This window comes from Mus caroli, unplaced genomic scaffold, assembly GCF_978045245.1.
Source record: "Mus caroli unplaced genomic scaffold, Mus_caroli_1 scaffold_5, whole genome shotgun sequence".
Classification (NCBI taxonomy): Eukaryota; Metazoa; Chordata; class Mammalia; order Rodentia; family Muridae; genus Mus; species Mus caroli.
Window position 1 is genome coordinate 127,353,463 of NW_028227260.1, and position 15,736 is coordinate 127,369,198.

Sequence of the window (15,736 nt, forward strand, 5' to 3'; positions counted from 1 at the left end):
GGTTTCTCCATGTATGTTGATTGAGAGTTTTGCTGAGTAAAGTAGTATTTGCTGGCATTTGTGTTCTCTTAGAGTCTGCCTGACCTCTGACCAGGCTCTTCTGGCTTTCATAGTCTCTGTTGAGATTTCTGGTGTCATTCTGATAGGTCTACCTTTGTATGTTACTTGGCTCTTTTCCCTTATACCTTTTAATATTCTTTCTTTGTTCTGTATAATTAGTGTTTTAATTATTATGTAAAAAGGGGATTTTCTTTTGTGGTTCAATTTATTTGGTGTTCTATAGGCTCCTTGTACCTTTATGGCCATGTCTTTCTTTAGGTTGGGGAAGTTTTCTTCTATGATTTTGTTGAAGATATTTTCAGGTCCTTTGAGCTGGAAATCTTGGTTCTCCTCTATTCTTATTATTCTTAAATTAGGTTTTTTCATTATGTCCTGAATTTTCTGGATGCTTTGAGTTAGGAGTTTTTCATATTTTGAATTTTCTTTGACAGTTGTGTCAATATCTTCTACAGTATCTTCTACGCCTGACATTTCTCTTCTATCTCTTGTATTCTATTGTTAATACTTACATCTCTAATTCCTGACCTCTTTCATAGGCTTTCCATTTACAGGCTTGCCTCCATTTGTGTTTTCATTATTGTTTCACTTCCACTTTTAGGACTTGGATCACTTTATTCAATTCCTTCACCTGTTTACCTCTGTTTTCCTGTATTTCTTTCAGTGAGTTATTGATATCCTCCATAAAGGACTCTATTATCTTCATGAGATAGGATTTTAGGACAGATTCCTGATTTTCAGGTGTGTTAATGTATTCAGGACTTGCTTGGTGGGAGAACTGGATTCTGATGATTCCCACATATATTGGCTTCTTGCACTTACCTTTTGTCATCTGGATATCTCTTGAATTTTTTGGTCTGGGTGACTGTCTGGTGTCTGCCTCTTTTGTCCCTGGGTTGCTTCAGGTCTCTGGGTAGGCCTGCAGCCTTGACTGTAGCAGACCACCTGTGGAGCCTTCCAACTAGGGGCTCATCACTGGGGCAAAGAAGCTGCTGATCTGTTGCCCTGGCTGCAGTAGATCTCCTTGGAGGCCTTCAGACTGTTGGGTGTTCAGTGGAGCAGTCAAGCTGTTGTCCAACTGCTCTGAGTGCAGCTGATCCTCAACTGCTCTGCCACAGAATGCCCAACAAATGGAAGCCAGGTTGGGAAATCCCAGACCTTGGGAAAAGCACCCCCAAATAGCAAAGGTTTTAGCCCTGGGTGAAGACAGTGATTGGTATAGACAGCGTTTGGACCTCCTCCCCGAATCCAGGGTAACTCTGAGAGTGGAGGGTAAACTCCCTCAATTCTTGGTCGATACAGAGACTCAGTCCTCCACCAAACCAATGGCGCCGTTTCTAAGAAAAGATCTTGGGTCCAAGGATCCATTGGCACCAAAATGTATTCATGGACTACCCGAAGAACAGTGGACCTTGGGATGAGATTGGTATCCCATTCATTTATGGTCATCCCAGACTGTTTTTACCCTCTGTTGAGATGAGACTTACTCTCCAAAACGGGGGCCCAGATACACTTGCTGCCTATGGGCCACAACTAACTGGCCCAAATGGAGAGCGCATAGGTGAAGGAAAGACCTCTTCAACCAACCCCTGCTAGAAGCTGAGGATACCTGTTTTACAGACAGGAACAATTTGCTCCATGAGACGAGCAGGTGCTGCTGTGGTAAACTACACAAATGTCATCTGGGCCAAACCTCTAACCTCCCAGCAAGTCTGCACAGAAAGTGGAGCTAATTGCCTTCACAAAGGCCTTGGAACGTGGAGCCTGCAAGAAAATTAACATCTACATGGATAGCAGGTATGCCTTTGCCACAGCCCACCTTCATGGGGCTGTATACCAAGAGAGAGGACTGTTCACATCAGAGGGAAAAGAAATAACACACACACACATACACACACACACACACAAGCAAGAAATCTTGGATCTCTTGGATGCCCTGATGAAGTCAGCAACTGTGAGTATTATTCGTTGCCCAGACATCAGAAGGAAAGAGACTCAATGGCCCAGGGCAATAACCAGGCAGATCAAGAAGGCTCAAGAAGTGGCTATGCAGGAACCTATCCCAGTTATGGGCCGGCAAGAGACACCCATTGGGAAATGGGACTGGACTAAGGAATGGCCTCATTTAAAACATACTGAAGAAGAAAGGACTCAGATTTCTAACCACCCTACCAACTATTGCCTAGAGAAGGAAGGACAGTGGTACACACAAGAAGGGAAAACTATACTCCCAGAAAGCAAGCAAAAAACTTACCAGGCCAAATACACAGATGGACTCATTTAGGGGATAAAAAGCTTGTCTAAGCAGTTAAGGGATCTAAAGTATATATAATGGACCGCAGGTTTTGGGCCAGAGAGATAGTAGAACAGTGTAAGGTATGCCAGCAATTAAATGCTTATGCAGCCAAGAGTAAACAGGGCAAAACACCTCAGACAGAATGGCCTGGAGTATATTGGAGTCCGATTATACAGAAGTTAAGTCAGGAAAATATGGTTGTAAATACCTTCTAGTGTTCGTGGATGCTTTCCCTGGATGGGTTGAGGCTTTCCCCACCAAGCAGGAAATAGCTACCATGGTAGCCACAAAGATATTAGAGGAAATTTTCCTGAGGTTCAGAGTGCTCAAGGTAATTGGATCAGATAATGGTCCTGCTTTTGTCTTTAAGGTAAGTCAGGGATTGGCAGACATTGGGAACTAATTGGAAGCTCCATTGTGCATACCATCCCCGGAGCTCAAGGCAGGTAGAGAGAGTGAACAGACTCCTAAAAGAAACATTAACTAAATTGTCCTTGGAGACTGCCACTGACTGGGTGGTGCTCCTTCCCCTGGCCCTGTTCTGAGCTCAGAACACCCTCTACCATTTTAACCTGACCCCTTTTGAGATTCTATTTGGTACCCCAACTCCCTTGGTGTCCACTGGGCCCTCCCTGGAGGTATCCCAACTCACTGATAGAAAATGAGGCTCCAAGCCCTTCAGTCAATACAACACGAGATTTGGCCCAAACTGTCTGCCTTAAATGCTCCAGGGATGCCAGAGACTCCTTACCTTTTACAGACTGGTGACTGGGTCTACATAAGGAGGCATTAGATACAGTCACTGGAACCCCCGTGGAAGGGACCCTTTCTGGTGCTGCTAACTACTCCCACAGCCCTCAAGGTAGACACACACTTTCCCATGTGAAACATGCAGATGCCCCACTCCCCAGGAACCCCCACTTGATGGGCAATCCAATCAAGATCACTCAACTTTGATCATTCATGACTGCCTGGTGCTACCTTCGAATTCTGGTTCCTTTCCCCATCCTATGTTCCCATCCACCAAACCTGTTACAGCACTCACTGTCTCCTTTCTGTTGGGGTTGGGTGTGGCCAGGGCAGCCACCAGGAGTTATGCAAGGGAAAAATTATGACATTCTGAGGACAGCCATTGATTTAGATAGAAAAGAGAATAGAAACTTCCATCTGTCACCTTCAAGAATCACTTACTTCATTATCAGAAGTAGTACTACAGAATAGGAGGGGATTAGACCTAACTACTCCTCCAGCAAGGTGTCCCATGTGCTGCCTTAACTGAGGAGTGTTGCTTTCATATAGACCATTCTGGGCTTCTAAAAGATTCATGGCTAAGGTGAGAGAAGGGCTAGCCAAGCAGAAGAGAGAAAGAGAACAGAGTCAGGGCTGGTTTGAGTCTTGGTTTAACTCCTCCCCTTGGTTAGCCACCCTCATATCGACCTTGTTAGCACCCTTAATTGTTCTCCTGCTATTGTTGACCTTTGGACCCTGCATATTGAACAAACTTATAGCCTTCATAAAACAGAATAGGGGCAGTGGGGCTGATGGTCCTGTGCCAACAATATGAGACCCTGAGAATAGAACCTGAAATATGTGAGTTAGTTACCCAAGACCGCTAAAAGTAGCTCTAGGATTGGAGCTTGTACAAGAAAAGGGGGGAATGAGGGACACGAGGATTTTTCCAGTCCCACACCCTCCTTACAGCTTCTTCCTCCCACCTGGGATCAAGGCTAGGCCAAGTTCCATTCTCCACCCACAGGAGCATTCTTGAGTAAAAAAAAAAAAAAAAAAAAAAAAAAATCTCAGAATGTACTGAGAGTCACCTGACCCTCTGGAAAGTCCCAGGTAGAGTTCAAATGTGTGTCACAATGCTAGCCAATAGATTTAAAGGTCAAGATGCTTAGCCAATAAATTTGAACTGTAACCTAGCTGATATAACCTGTCCCTCTAAAAAGCATAAAAACTGCTTGTAATAACAATTCAGGATTGCCTTCGCATCACTTGCCCAGAGGGACTGATTGAGGGTTGACCCCAATGTGCTGAAAAATAAATCTCTTGCTTTTGCATCAAAAAAAAAAAATAATCTTATGCTATGTGTTTTTATCACATTCAGTCCCTTCCCCAACTTCTCTGAGATCCACTCCCCCTTTCCTATTTACCCAACTTTGTATGTCCTTTATTTTGATCCCACCAAGCCCAACACATTTTGACCATTCGTTCTTGGATGTATCATCTTCCACTGGTGTATGGTCTACTTACTAGGGTCTATACCATTGTTTCTCAACCTTTGGGGGTTGAATGACCTTTTCACTGGGCTCACATATCAGATATACTATTTACATTACAATTCATGACAATAGAAAAAAATACAGTTAAGAAGTAGCAATGAAATAATTTTATGTGGGAAGTGTGTTCACGCTCTTTAAAAAAGAAAATTAATTAATTCCCCCTCTCCTAGAATTTCTCAGTTGCTAATGGCTGCTTTACTAAGGATGATACTATGTGCCTTCCTCCCTCCTCCATGTTGGTATTTGGTCTGGCTTGATCTTGCATAGATCTTGTGCATGATATCACACAACAGCTGTGCTTTCCATTTCTACAAGACCTGCCTTTCCATGAGAGCTCACATCCTGCCCAGGATTGGTGCTATCACATTTTTCACTAATCTACTCCACTGTCGTACTTTCCCTAGAAGCATAAACAACATTCAACATTGTATTTGCATGCTTTTGAAAGCACCCAATTCACAATAGTCCAATAACTATTTAAACAGTGCATATTTTTTGAACAAAGACAATCTTCATTGAACTGATGCCCAAGACTTTTGCAACACAAACAGTTAAAAATACCACATTATAACTTTTGACAGGAGAGTTCATAAAAGTTGGCAGTCATTCACAGATTTCAATAAACTTTTGTTTTGTTGAGTAAGTAACTAAACTGGTCTCCTTCATCCTCTGAAAAACCCTTGTACAAATATCCTACCTCCATTACTGCTAATGTTCTCCTCAATCTTCTCTCGTAGTAGTGTATATTTTAAGAATATCTCTAGCAGATGTTCTGACTTTTATTGGAAACTCTGAGATCAAAAATCTAACCCTCACACACCAAGTTAAATACTATATATCTTCTTGAAAACTGCCCAGCTCAAATAGCCAAAAAATGTGACTATTATCTCTCCTGATATACTCACACCTTAGATTATGTGATATCCATCCAATTTTATCTTGTTTTGTAGGCTTTGTGTACATATCTTTTATTCTTTTTCCATCTACACTCTTCTTCAGAGCAAAGAGGTTTTTTTCTGACCTTTGGGTACTTTCCTGAATCTCAAACTTATCAGGTATTTAATGCACGTTTTTAAATGAATATTAAACAAAATCAGATTAGGGGAAGCATTTCAACTAATTATAAATGCACTTGGCATTTGATTATTATCCCCAAAGCCAACTGCTTTGTGAAATTGAAAAAAATGAGAGTCATCTACAGTAATAATTAGGTATTAATTATCCTGATGGTGATTCCCATTTACAAACATTAACATAGAGAGGGGGTTTTCAAAGTCACTGAGAGAAATATATACTTCAGTTTCCATTTCTAAAACTGAAACCACAGAAACCATTTCCATATGGCTTGTTTGGAGGGTGAAGTGATTGCTTCAGCTTCCAACTAAAACTATGTTGGCAACTCAGAAGTATCTCTTCAAACTCTAAGTAGGTCCCCTGGAGCCCTTCTGAGATAAAGAGCTAAAATTTAATTTGCCATTGTGTAACCCAGTCACGGAAAGCAGGAAGGAGCTCACGTTTTCATCCCCTTCATAGTAGACATTTAATTATATGATAATTACTTACAGCTTGCTGCTCAGCTTCTACTTTTATGAAATGTAAATTACACTTCACTCAAAAGTGCAAGATGAGCATTTAAAATACTTCACTAGATGGGTTTTAAAGAAATTTTTGACATTTTCCCCCAGGTCAAGCATTAGAATGGCAATATACCTTTGAAACACACTTTCATTTAGGTACCAGGAAGTTGGTTATTTAATGAATACCTGAAGACAGAAAAACTTCCAAGAAAAGAAAAAAAATAAATAAAAAAGAACACAGTGAGTTCTAAACAACCCCAATGGCTTCAATAAAGCCAAAGCCTAGCTCTCAGAATAAGTGAAATATTTTATCAACTATGCCTACAGGTAGACTCATTAACTCAATTTTACTGAAAAGGCTAAAGAACGTTATGATAATTATAACGCTAATATCATTAGGGTTCTAGAGAGAAGACTTGGTGTTTTGAAGTACTTGCTGATCTTGCCGAGGAGAGGAATTTGTTTCCTAGAATCCACGTGACGGTTCAAAACCACCTGTAGCTCCAGTTCCAGGGGAATCGTATATTGTCTTCTAGCCTCCTTGGGCACCTGCACATATGTGTGCATACACACATGACTGGAGGTGGAAAACACACAGACACTCGGACAAAAATAAATCCTTTTGAAAGATTAAATTATTTGAATGACTATGCTTGGAAATAACAGTCAAGTGTTTCTTATTGTACTTCTATAGCACTGTAGTACTATTTCCTCTGATATCAAAATTATGGACCTCTGAGAGAAGTCACAAGACTGGGAAAATTATTCCTTTTCCACTACTACAATATGCAGTTTTAGCTTTCCATTACTATGAAGAAAAAAAAATGAGGAGCAATCAACTTAAAGGAAAAAGTTTATTGTGGCCCATAGTGATCCCAGTTCCTAGTTACCTGAGTTCCTGACTCAGTAACCGAGGGGATGGCGAGTGTCACTGCAGAGAACCCATGGCAGAGCAAATCTGTTCACTTTATTTTTTTGTCAGAAATTTCTTTTTTTATTAAATATTTTCTTTATTTACATTTCAAATGTTCTCCCCTTTCCTAATTTGCCCTCTGAAAACCCCCTATCCTCTTCCCCTCTCCCGCTGCTCCTCAACCCACCCACTCCTGCTTCCTGGCCCAGGCATTCCCCTATACTGGGGCATATAACCTTCACAGGACAAAGGGCCTCTCCTCTCATTGATGACCAACTAGGCCATCCTCTGCTACATATGTAGCTAGAGCCACAAGTCCCTCTGTGTGTTTTCTTTGATTGGTGATTTAGTCTCAGGGAGCTCTGAAGGTACTGGTTAATTCATATTGTTGTTCCTCCTAGGGGGCTGCAAAACCCTTTAGCTCCTGGGGTACTTTCTCTAGCTCCTTCATTGGGGCCCTGTGCTCCATCTAATGGATGACTGTGAGCATCCACTTTTGTATTAGTCAGTCACTGGCAGAGCCTCTCAGGAGACAGCTATATCAGGCTCCTGTCAACAAGCTCTTGTTGGCATCTGCAATAGTGTCTGGGTTTGGTGGTTGCTTAAGGGATGGATCCCCAGGTGGGGCAGTTTCTGGATGGTCATTCCTTCAGTCTCATAACAAAGATCTCCACCACTTCATTAAGTTTTTAATCCATCTATGGACTGCTTCATTGACTAAGCAAGAAGCCCCATGATCTTAGCCTCCTAAGGACTTCACATAAAAACACTGCTCTGTTGAGAACAGCACATTCAACATACAAAATTGGGGATGGGAATGTTGAAGGGCTAAACTGTAATCAGTGCTTATGTAGAAAAGATTGGCAGAGAGACTCAAAGGCAAAAGTTGGCTCAAAGCAATTGGAAGGCAGTCACCTTTACCTTCCTGCTTTGCATTCAGAGGCTTTGCTGTTGTTTATTACCAGCTCAAAATGTAAGGAGTAATCGGTTTCATGCTCCAAAACAGATGTCTTTCATGGTGCATCCAGGGTCTACAAAGGAAAACTTCAAAGAAACTAGAAAATAAATATGAACCAGGAGGGAGAGATAACAAATGCCAAGGTGGAAATGAAATATAGAGAAATTTCAAAATATTCGTTATAGTTCAATTAAGAAATCGGAAATCCTGCCTGGCTACAGGAGGTGGCCACTTCAGGCTCCACATCCACCAGTGCTAGAAGTCTCAGCTAGAGTCACCCCCATAGACTCCCTGGAGCTTCCCCCATCCCAGGTCTCTGGCATGTCCTAGAGATACTACCCCCTTGCCTACCACCAATTTCTGTTCTCTCTCCTCTGCTCTCCACACAACTGACCCCTACCCCATTTCCATTCCCATCCCCTCTCCCACTAAGTCCCCTCCTTCCATCCATATCTGAAACCCATTTCATTTCCTCTTCTGACAGAGACTAATATATATCCTCCCTTGGGACCTCCTTATTATTTGGCTTCTTTGGGTCCTCAGACTCCAGCATGGCCATCCTGCACTTTCAGGCTAACATCTACTTATAAGTGAATACATACCATGCATATCCTTTGCAGTCTGATTTACCTTACCCAGGATGATATTTTCCAGTTCCATTCATTTGCCTGCTAATTTCATGGCATCCTTATTTTTAATAGCTGTGTAGTAATCCATTGTGCAAATGAACCACATTTCTCTATCCATTCTTCAGTTGAGGGACATCTGAGTCATTTCCAGTTTCTGGCAATTATGAATATAACTGCTATGAATACAATTGAGCAAGTATCTTTGTAGAATGTTGGAGCGTATTTGGGTATATAGCCTGGAGTGGTATGGCTGGATCTTGAGGTAGAACTATTCCCAGTTTTCTGCGAAACTGCCAAATTGATTTCCAGAGTGGTTGTGTAAGTTTGCACTCCCACCAACAGTGGAAGAGTGGTTCCTTTGCTGCAAGTCCTCGACAGCATTTTCTGTCCCTTGAGTTTTTAATCTTAGCTATTCCAATAGGTGTAAGGTGGAATCTCAATGACAGCAACCCATCCATAAAACCTTGGACTCAAAACAAGTCTGCCTGCAAGAAGTACAGGTAATGATGTAGATAGTAAAGGAATTGCCAACCAATGACTGGCCTAAATTGAGACCCATCCCATGGACACTCACACTATTAATGATACTCTGTTATGCTTGTAGACAGGAGCCTAGCAGAACTATCCTCTGAGAGGACTTACTCAAACAGATGCAGACACCCATAGCCAAACACTAGATGGACTCCGGAGTCTTGTGGAAGAGTTGGGGGAAAGATTGATGGACCAGAAGAGGATAGAGAATTCTCAGGAAAACCAACAGAGTCAACTAACCCAGACACTTGAGGGCTCCCAGAGACTGAACCACCAGCAAAACATAGAAGGACTAGACTTAGGCCTCCTGCACATGTGTGGCTAATGTACTTGGTCTTCATGTGGGTCTCCCAGCAATTGGGGGGAAGGGCTGACCCTGAATCTGTTGCCTACCTGTGGATCCTGTTCTCCTAGTTGAGCTGCCTTATCTGGCCTGGAGTGGGGAAGGCTTCACCTAATCCTTGCAGTAACTTGCCATGGTTGGGGGAAACTCAGAGGGAGACCTTTCGGAGAGGAGGGGGAGGGGGAATAGGGGAAAGAGCTGTTTGAGGAGGGACTGGGAGGAGGTAACCTGATATTGGGATGTAAAGTGAATGTGTGTGTGTGTGTGTGTGTGTGTGTGTGTGTGTGTGTGTGTGTGTGTGTGTGTGTAAAATAAAATAAATAGGAAGCCCAGCCTATCTATCACTGATCACAATTCCTTACCTTATCACAGTGGATTTTCTTATTTTCTAAGAATTTTCACATAAATTCTTAATAAGTCAGAGGTACAGAGAACATGAAAAGGTAACCAGCTTAATTGTCTTATATTCTCATTTATTTTGTAAATGTTTATTAAAGCATAATAAACAACAGGAAAGTTGAATGTGAATTGTGCACACTGTTATACAGTGAGCACAGCAGCAGCATGCAACCACTGTGATTAAAGCTCAGACTATGCTCAGTACCTCCAAGGTCTCTCAATGTGCATCTACTCCCTTGCTGTTTGTGTTATCTGTGTTCAAACTTGCTATAAATGGATTATGGTTTTTGTTTGGTGTATTTCTCAACCTGATAGCCATGAAATTTATCGATCTCAGAGTATTTTGCTTTTTCAGTTGCTTACAATATTCTATTGCACAATTATCTCACACTATACTATTCATTCTAATGTGTATGAATGGTTATGTTGCCTTTAAAATGATGCTGTTAAAAACAAGAGTGTTCAAGTAGGGCAGGAACTGATGCAGAGAGCATAGAGAAATGCTGGTTACTGTTCTGCTCTTTTTCCATGGATCGCTTGCTTCTTTTATGAAGTCCAGAACCATTAGCCCAGTTATGGCACCACCAACCTAAACATTAATCAAGAAAATGCCAACAATCTTTGCCAGTCTGATGAGTGTATTTTCTCCCTTGTAATTTCCTCTTTCCAGATGATCCTAGATTGTGTCAAGTTGACAAAACAACTAATCTACATAGAGTCTCTGGGATATAAGTCCTAGCATAGTATAACTAGATATTTTGATTCCCTAGTAAGTCTACCATGCCACAGCGCAAACTGCATATTTGTATTTGGGCAAAACAAATTGAAATCAATGCATTCAAAAGAGAGAGGATGTGAAGTTGGGTGGGTAAAAAAGTATCTACAGATCCAGGTGGAGTTGAGAGAGAAGATTGAAAATGATCAAAGTACATTGTCTAAATCCCAAAAGAATTAATAAAACCATTATTAGATAAAACAAATAAATCAGGATTTCTATACTTTAAGGAAATCAAGGCTTTAAACCTTTCCTTTTTATTTTATTAAATCAAAATACATTATGAAATATTATTTTAGGCCTTTGGCTCAAACTGGGAGGTAATTATTAAGTTTGATATGTTATGTATTTAATTTAATTATTCTTTGTAATTCAAACATAATACTCTGCTGATGACAAATTAAGAAAAATGAATTAAAATGAAACAGCACAGAATACAAAGTTACATATAAATTTTAACTTTTAAAATACAATGTTTATTCTTCAACTCCCTAAGGACTCCTTTGGCCTCTTTTTGAGAAGTCATTCCCTTATACTATGGCTTTTGTTTTTCTGTCTTATTTCATTGTTGAACTGGACTAACCTTGAAACTTTCATTTGATTTCTGTATGCTAGTTTTCTTATCAATTAAATAAATCTAATATGAATATAAAAACAGTATTTTGAACATTTGTACCTGCTTTGCTGTATATATGTGTGAAATGCTGTTGAGATTATACATAGAAAATGATTTGTTACAGTCATTGAGTACATAAATATTTGACTTAGACATTGCCAAACTTTCTACATTTTCTAGTTCACATTACAATGGACAATGTTATCAGAGTTCCACTAGTTTCCTATATAACTTCAATAATTGTTTATACTATTGACTTCTTTTATGTAGTAGGTATCCTAATCAGCACATAGTGGTACCAGGTTGTGCTCTTAATTTTTATTTCCCTGATAACCAGTTATGCTATTGACCATTTCAATATCTTATTTCGTGAAATTCCTATCCTGATTTTCAAATATTTTAAAATCGGATGATCGGTCATATTTCTTGTCAATATATATGAGTTCTTTTTAAGATCTTATGATAAATTATATATATATATATGTAGAGTTATATATATATATACATATATGTAGAGTTTATGTGTGATACATATATAAGTACATGAAACACACACACACATATATATGTGTGTATAAAACTCACACATATATATGTATAAAAATATATATGTGTGTATAAAACTCAAAGGTTTTCTCCCACTCCTCTTTGTCTTCTTACTTTCTTGTACTATTAGTTAAAAATTTATATTTCAATAAAATCTAAGAAATGAATATAAGCAATGAAAACAACTATCATGTCAGATACGTGTGTTTTAAAAGATAATAAAATAATATTTTGAAAACTAACAATTTACCAAGCCTCTTGTTATGCCAATAGTCACATAAGTTTCATTTTCGGTCTGTAAACTATTACCACCATATAAAGAATGAGAAATCTTTTGAAATGGCCCCTACCTTCAAATGTGGAAACAATACCTCCTTATTTATTTACCATAGGACTCCATCTTCTAAGCACCATATATTATGTGAAAGGACATGAGTGCTAATCTTGATTTTCAAGTTGATCACATCTGATTAAAGCTAAGCAGTGGGGCACACCTGTGGGGATTTTTAGATTGAATTATTTGAACTGGGGAAACCTACCCTAAATTTGGACAACATCTTCAGGTGGAAGCCCACATCAAAGAACATTGGAAAAGAAAGTTTCTGCTTTTTGCCCTCTTGCCCTCACTCCCACTGACAAGTTTATCTATCCTATTGCTCATGGCAGTGAACCATGAGAGGAAGCCTGGTAAGGTCAAGGAAAGGCTAGAAGCTCCAGAGAGCCTGAAAGGACAAAGAAGAGCTTCTTCACCTCCTCCTTGAACTGTCATGTAGCCACAGCCTCCCATAGAGAGATTTGTGGCCATCCATCACATAGGGGAAACTCCTCAAGCCCTTTCAAGTGTTGATGAGGCATCCCTAACATTTTAGACCAAGACTATAGGAAAAGGGATGTGACCTGTGGCCACTTAAGCTCAAAATAGAGTTCTCAATGTTAAGGAGGTATGCAGAGGCCCAAAGGGCTTAGGCAATAAGCTTCCCTTCCTAGACATTCCTCCCTACAAAAGGTATTTACTCTCAGGTCGACTCTAAGAAGTGGGGTATGGTTTTATGCATCCACTTTCCACCATGACAATAAACTGCTTAGAACCATGGGCTGTCTCTTTTAATCAAGATCTGTTGTAGGAAACCATGAAGAAGGTCTTTGCCTACAGAGCTGTAGCCCAAGCTCCAGTAAAAGGCCTCTTTGTGCTCCCTGCCACAACTGCCACTAAGCCTGCCTCTGCCAAGACAAGGACAATCATCTCTGCTGGGACAAGCCAAAGTTCCCCTCCCATCACCCCCCATCCTGGGCTAGACACTGTCCCCAGCCCAAGGGCCCTGACTCCATTCTCTGCTCTTCTGCAACTTCCAGTGCCACCTGGGTGTCCAAGAGTCTGAGAACCCCAAAACCCAGGCCTCACTGTAGTTTGAGAGACCCCGGAAGCAGTTCCAGCTTTCCCATGCCTCAGACTGCACTTTCCCACCCCCCAAAGCAGTGTCTCAGCACTTCCTTACATCCCAACACCCAACATGGCACACAATCAAACCCCCTGCCTTCCTGCCTCCCTAAGTGTTCATGTTCAGTGGCAGATCTGACACGGGCCAACAACCCTACACTGTTAGAGCCTACTTCTTCAGGATTCCAATATGGATTGAAGATGGACAGCTCACTAGGAGTCCTCCCTGACTCCAACAGCAGACTGGGACCATTGAGTCACCCAGTCTTGTGGACTGAACAAGTCATATTCTTGACCTTTCTATTGGGAGACAGCCATTGGTAGACTACCTGGACCACACTCTATAAGCCACTCCAAGACATCACATACATATGCAGATGCATGTGCACACACACACACACACACACACACACTTCCATTCGTTCTGTTCCTTTAGAGAACCCCAATATGGTAATGTTATAACAATGAACATAAAACATCATGTTTTTTGTCCTCAGATATTCAACAAACTATAGGAAAAAAAAGCAAACTTTAACAATTACCTTAACATTTTTTTTCTAAAATTTTTAATGGTTATTTAGTCACCAGAAAGTCCCAGGTGCCAGGAAAGCAAGAGGCTCCCAGGACCCAGTGGAGATGACATTAGCTAAAATATTCAACAAAGGGAAGAGAGAACCTGTAGAAAACATATCCAAAGGTTAGGCATGGCAGCCAACTGAGGGAGGGGGCCACCCAGCCATCTCAAAAATATTAACCCAAAATTACTTCTGTCTAAAGGAAATACAGGGACAAAGAGTGGAGCAGAGACTAAAGGAAAGGCCATCCAGAGACTGCCCCACCTGGGGATCCATCCCAAATGCAGTCACCAAACCCAGACACTTTTATTGATGCCAAGAAGTGTTTGCTGACAGGAGTGGGTATAGCTGTCCCCTGAGAAGCTCTGACAGAGCTTTACCAATACAGATGCAGATGCACACAGCCAAACATCTGACAGAGCACAGGAACCCCAGTGGAGGATTTAAGGGAAAGACTGAAGGAGCTGAAAGGGGTTTGCAATCCCATAGGAAGAACAACAATATCAACCAACCAGACCCCTGCAGAGCTCCCAGGGACTAAATCACCAACCAAAGAGTACACATGGAGGGTCCCATGGCTCCAGCTGCAGCAGAGGATGACCTTTTGGGGCATTAACGGGAGGAGAGGCCCTTGGTCCTGTGAAGCCTCCATGCCCCAGCATAGGGGAATGCTAGGGCAGTCAGATGAGAGTCAGGGGTGGGGCAGCACCCTCATAGAAGCAGGGGGAGGAGGAATTGAGGTTTGCAGAGGGGAAACCAGAAAGGGGACTAACATTTGAAATGTAAATAAATAAAATATCCAATAATTTTTTAAAAAAGGAGAAAAACAGAACAAAACAGCAACCTCAACAACAACAAAAACCTAGAAGAAATGACATCACATTTTCAAATGTACAAGATAAAAGTTTGGAAGAATAAATTGCAAATTGTATAAGATTTTCTTCAAAATCCCCCAAAAACAATCACCCTAAAGCCAGGCATAAATGCATGTGCCTATATTATCATTATTTTGAAAGCTGATGTAAGAAGATGGTGAATTTGAGACTCGATGAGCTACAGAATAAGATCTTGTCTCAAAAAAATCACCCTAATAAATCATTATAATTATAGTAAATGCTACATAAGACAGTTACAAGGAGCTGTAGCTGTGCATAAGGGGACCCTAATTAGATTGAGGGAGCTGTACAATAGTTGCAAGATTGTTAAGTGTTTGCTAGATGGGAGGGTAGCACTGATGATAAGAAGGAAATTTAGAAACAACAATCTTTACACATAAACAGACATATGCACACACACACACACAGTCTACCTAGGACAATTTTGACAGAAGAATTCAAGTGCTTCAGATCACAACCAAGATAATCCTAAATTCTAAAGTCAAGACAAAAGTAGGCAGAGTCAGCTTGTCTTAAAATGGGAGTAGCTTTGACGTTTAGAGCATGAAGATAAAAAGGTACCTGAATTTCAAAAACAGTATCCTCAAACCTAGCAGGGCTAGTGGAGTTTTACACATTCTCACAAGCAGACTGTGTTATCCTTGTGTTCCTTGACAAACCACAGGCTATTGAGTACACCTCAGAGAGAATCAACAAGATGATATCTGAGAAAGGCTATTTCAGCACTCTTAGCATGTGCACACACCCCTTTTTATTTTTCATTTTTTAATTATTTTATTTATATTCCAAATGTTGCCCCCTTTCTGATCACCCATACAAGTTCTTTACCCCATCACCCCCTTTTGCTTCTGAGAAGGTGCTCCCCCACCCACCCACCCATTCCCATCAACATCCCTCCTCCC